General features: G+C 57.8%; 2 non-coding genes across 2 annotated transcripts; both read right to left on the reverse strand.

The window, feature by feature from the left end:
- Window positions 1–366: 366 nt before the first annotated feature.
- Window positions 367–519, reverse strand: LOC142795870 (5.8S ribosomal RNA). The gene has a single exon (XR_012893370.1). It is a non-coding gene; the product is annotated as a 5.8S ribosomal RNA (ribosomal RNA).
- Window positions 520–2,238: 1,719 nt separating this feature from the next.
- LOC142795872 (small subunit ribosomal RNA) lies at window positions 2,239–4,055 on the reverse strand. The gene has a single exon (XR_012893372.1). It is a non-coding gene; the product is annotated as a small subunit ribosomal RNA (ribosomal RNA).
- Window positions 4,056–5,256: the final 1,201 nt, after the last annotated feature.

Below are 5,256 nucleotides of genomic sequence, written 5' to 3' on the forward strand. Positions count from 1 at the left end.
GCTTTGCTGGCCGGCTTTCGCTCCTCGTGTTTACCGTGCGTTAAAGTTGCGCGTCCGTGGCTCTCGCAGCTCTTGCGCGCCCGGTCGCAGAGAGGAGTACGCAACCTCGACCGCACTTTCCCTGCAGGCTTCCTTCCGACTCGAAGTCCTGCGGCGGTCTCAACGAGGTGCCACATCCTCAATGCAGTCGGTCGCCCCCGTTTCGGTTGGGCTCTGGCACGACGGTCGCCACCGTCTCGCCCTTGAGTGGCCGCTGTTGGCGCTCGCTGTGAGGTGTTCAGCGTGCTGTCCGTGTTGCCGACGCGGTCAAAACGAGTCGACGGCTCACGTTCCCTTGTGCGCCGAAGGCTCTCTTGATATGTGATCCGACCCTCAGACAGACGAAGCCAAGGGAAGACCCAAGGCCGCAATGTGCGTTCAAAGAATCAGTGCTCAGTGTGTCCTGCAATTCACACCAAGTCTCGCAGCTGGCTGCGTTCTTCATCGACCCGAGAACCGAGTGATCCACCGCTTAGAGTCGTGAAAAAGTGTTTGTTCAATTCCGTACAGTCAAAACCAAACGTTTCTGGCACTCGGCCAAACAGTGGCCAAGAAGGGCGCTTTTCAGCGCACGCTTGGACTCCAAAACTCTGCCGCGCCTTTTTCGGCTGCCGCAAATCGAGCAAACGGTGTGTTTCGGACGGCGTTTCGCTTTCGCTACTTGCGAGTGCTTTCGTGGTCCACCCCTCTATAAATACTCGGGAGGCGTCGAAGCCGGTTCTCCAAGCCGGACCCGTAGGTATCGTTGTGTGCTCGCTCTCATTGGCCCGCCTAACCAGAAAATGCCTGCGGTACACCCATTTGGATAAGAGTGCACGCAGATGCGGGCCTCGACGGCTACACATTTCCTCGGGCGGCCGCCTCCCGGCCTCCGTGGAGCGCGGGATGCACGGTCCCATCGACAAGCCTCTCCCGTTTTTACCGTGGCGTCGCGGTTCACCACGGCAGGCGGGTCGGTCTCCTCCGCATAAAAAGGGGGACCCCCGCTTTTTGTTCCACGAAATCGCACAAGCTTTTTTCGCATCCACGGTTTGCCACCGCACACCAAAATGCCGATCCGGCTGCCTACTTTAGCCAACAGGTGGAGCCAGGCGCGCCGTACTTGCGCGGCACTTCCCACGTCCACCGAAGTCGGTGCCAAGGACCACTTTCGGCGCCGGAGCCGCGTACGAGCCTACTCGAGGCGGAAGAACGAAGCCAGCAAGGGCCTGGCCGCAAGTGCGTTCAATTGTCGGGACGTCCAAGTCCCTCGTTCTTCCGTGCTTCCTCTTTCGGCAAGTCGTTGCGGCACCTTCCCAAAGCGCGCAGACCCGCTAATCGCGACGAGCGCGACGTGGCCGTGCCGCCTTTCCCTCGGCAGCAAGCAAAACGCCTGGCAACGTCGACGCTCCCCTAACCGCGATCTCGCACCGTGTTTCGTGTGGCGAATTCAAAAGCCGGCCGGCGCTGCTGCAACCATTACGGTCGGTACGCATACGCCGCGGAGGGCGGGACGGTCATCGGAGCGTGCGGTTCCTCCATCGAGTACTGCGCACCTCGGCCGTCGCATCGCCGTGCCATGACCGGCCGCGCGTCAACGCGAACCGGTGCCAGCGAGATCCCTCGCCTGCAAGAACCGACCGGCAGCCTCCGTCACCCGAGGACGCGGAGGCGCTTGCCGCGGACGGCGGGACGGTATGCACTGGTGCACAGCGGACCCGTCACATCGCCAGTTCCTTGACCGACCGCCGACGCTTGTGCCGTTCCTCTCGTACTTGGCAGTCGCCGCGCGATTGTCGGGTCTCGTTCTTGCACGCTCGAACGGTCGGGAGGGCACTCGGCTGGCGTTTCGGGAACGCGCAGCCTCGCCTTCTACCGACGTAACCACGACTCGCCGTTCGCGCTCCGCCGCTCCTGTTTACAGTACTAGGCGGTCCCGCAGCGGTCGGGTCGCGCATTTCGAGCGCTTCGAGCCACGGTGCAGTGGCGGGTCGAAAGCCGACCTATGAGTGCGTTGCGCCGTTTGTACCCGCGTCCGCCACCTGGCCGACCGTCCAAGGTCGCGGTGTTGGCGTCCGCTGGGCGCAACAATTTGTCACGGGGTGCCGCTCCACATTCAGGCAGCCCCGTGGGGAAAAGCCGACCCCGCGTCCAAACGGGGTCAGCGGCAGAAAGTGTCGGGCGCAGACGCAGCTGAGGCGCTCACCCTTCACAATCCGTTAATGATCCTTCCGCAGGTTCACCTACGGAAACCTTGTTACGACTTTTACTTCCTCTAAATGATCAAGTTTGGTCATCTTTCCAACAGACCGGCGCAACCGAAAGGCCGCGCCGGACATCGGTCCGAAGACCTCACTAAATCATTCAATCGGTAGTAGCGACGGGCGGTGTGTACAAAGGGCAGGGACGTAATCAACGCGAGCTTATGACTCGCGCTTACTGGAATTCCTCGTTCAAGGGGAACAATTGCAAGCCCCTATCCCAATCACGAAAGAAGTTCCACGGGTTACCCAGTCTTTTCAGACAGGGATAAAGACACGCTGCTTCCTTCAGTGTAGCGCGCGTGCGGCCCCGGACATCTAAGGGCATCACAGACCTGTTATTGCTCTGTTTCGTGCGGCTAGGAGCCGCTTGTCCCTCTAAGAAGGTTGTAAGGTGCTGGGAACCCCGCACCTATTTAATAGGCTAGAGTCTCGTTCGTTATCGGAATTAACCAGACAAATCGCTCCACCAACTAAGAACGGCCATGCACCACCATCCACCGAATCAAGAAAGAGCTCTCAATCTGTCAATCCTCCCAGTGTCCGGGCCGGGTAAGTTTTCCCGTGTTGAGTAGTCAAATTAAGCCGCAGGCTCCACTCCTGGTGGTGCCCTTCCGTCAATTCCTTTAAGTTTCAGCTTTGCAACCATACTTCCCCCGGAACCCAAATACTTTGGTTTCCCGGAAGCTGCCCGCCGAGTCATTTGAGTAACTCAGGCGGATCGCTGGTTGGCATCGTTTATGGTCAGAACTAGGGCGGTATCTGATCGCCTTCGAACCTCTGACTTTCGTTCTTGATCAATGAAAACATTCTTGGCAAATGCTTTCGCAGTAGTTCGTCTTGCGACGGTCCAAGAATTTCACCTCTAGCGCCGCAATACGAATGCCCCCGTCCGTCCCTCTTAATCATTACCTCGTATTCCAAAAACCAACAGAACAGAAACGAGGTCTTGTTCTATTATTCCATGCAAGTTTATTCAGGCGACTCGCCTGCGTTGAGCACTCTAATTTTTTCAAAGTAAAAGCACCGGCCATCTCGAGGCACACAATGAAGTGCACCAAGAAAGAACCGGCATGATGTTCAGTCCGAGCCGTCGCATCGGGTAGATGCACTACTCGTCTGGAACTGAGATCCAACTACGAGCTTTTTAACCGCAGCAGCTTTAGTATACGCTATTGGAGCTGGAATTACCGCGGCTGCTGGCACCAGACTTGCCCTCCAATTGATCCTCGTTAAAGGATTTAGAGTGTACTCATTTCAATTACGGGGCCTCAAAAGAGTCCCGTATTGTTATTTTTCGTCACTACCTCCCCGTGCCGGGAGTGGGTAATTTGCGCGCCTGCTGCCTTCCTTGGATGTGGTAGCCGTTTCTCAGGCTCCCTCTCCGGAATCGAACCCTGATTCTCCGTTACCCGTAACAACCATGGTAAGCAAGTAACCTACCATCGAAAGTTGATAAGGCAGACACTTGAAAGAAACGTCGCCGGCTCGTGGCCATGCGATCAGCACAAAGTTATCCAGAGTCACCACACAATACGGGCCGAAACCCGATCGATCTTGGTCTAATAAAAGCACCCGTTACCCAAAGGGCTCCAGGCTCACTGCATGTATTAGCTCTAGAATTGCCACAGTTATCCAAGTAGGAAGAAACGATCTAAGGAACCATAACTGATTTAATGAGCCATTCGCGGTTTCGCCTTATTTCGGCATGTACTTAGACATGCATGGCTTAATCTTTGAGACAAGCATATGATTACTGGCAGGATCAACCAGGTAATCGTTCGACTGCGCGTCCGTCCTCGCCTTCGGCGGGCCGGACGCAGTCTGTGTGCGGCGGAGGCCACCTTCAGGCGCCCCAACACGCTTATTTTGCACTCCGAGATGACGGCGTTCGAGCTCGCTACGGCACAACCTTCCCGAAAGACGAGTGGGAGCCGTGCGGCAAGAAGCACGTTCATGCTCGCTCTTTTTCGTTGCATCGACTCGGTCGCGCCGTGCGGGTTGCCCAAGCCCGCTGCACTGTCGGTGGACCGGCCGGAACTAGCAACGGAGCCGAGACTGCAAAGCCGCCAGACGACGGGTCACGCCCGCGTCTTCGGCGCTTTCGCATCTGAATCGCCCGAGGACGACACGGAACACACCTCGATATCGTGGTAAAACGGCACCGTCCGACAACCAGCCCCTAACGCATCAAGCGGATGAGGCTGCAGACGACTGCCGTGGATTCCCCTGGAGCAGACCCGAGGACACGCTTGACGAGGCCGAAGCCCGCCGCATATCAGACACCCGGTCGCTTTCGCGTACGCCGCTCACGAGAACCCCCACATAATAGCAGCGATAAGTACCCAGACCTCCTTGGGCACTAATACGAGCGTACTCGAGAAAATTTCACCGCGGGTGTGCCCCGAAACGTGTGGCACGTTGAGCGTGCCACAAGTCTACGTCGCTCTCAAACCCGCCGAGGTCGTAGAATTTGCGACCCTACTCACGAAATTCCCACCGAGGATACGGCCGCAAACGTACCGCACCTTGGGTAGGCCACGAGTTTGTGCAACACTACGCTGACGGCACAGCACCGAGGTCGTGCGCGCACGCACGGGAAAATTCCGCCGCGGTTTCTGCCGAAAACGTGAGGCACCACGACTCTCCGCAAGTTCGCGTCGACTGCGAAAGACCGAAGTCGTGAACGACGTGTCCGCTACTCGCCGCCGACACGCTGGACACCAAACGTACAACGACTCGACGGCGTCGTAGAGGCCCACGACGCGGTTTTCCTTAACGACGTCTCGGCGTGGCACCGACAGGTTAGAACGGCCGACCAACGTTCCCTGTCCGCCGTTCGGCTCAGTCGAAGGGCTCGGCGACTTCGGCAACGCTGCGAAGCCGCACGGTGACGCACGCCATGTCCCCATTTTTTTTTTTTTTTCTTTCTGCGTCTGCCGGGGTGCCCCTATAATAGCAGCGATAAGCACCCAGA

This window comes from Rhipicephalus microplus, unplaced genomic scaffold (genome assembly GCF_043290135.1).
Source record: "Rhipicephalus microplus isolate Deutch F79 unplaced genomic scaffold, USDA_Rmic scaffold_923, whole genome shotgun sequence".
In the NCBI taxonomy this organism is placed as follows: Eukaryota; Metazoa; Arthropoda; class Arachnida; order Ixodida; family Ixodidae; genus Rhipicephalus; species Rhipicephalus microplus.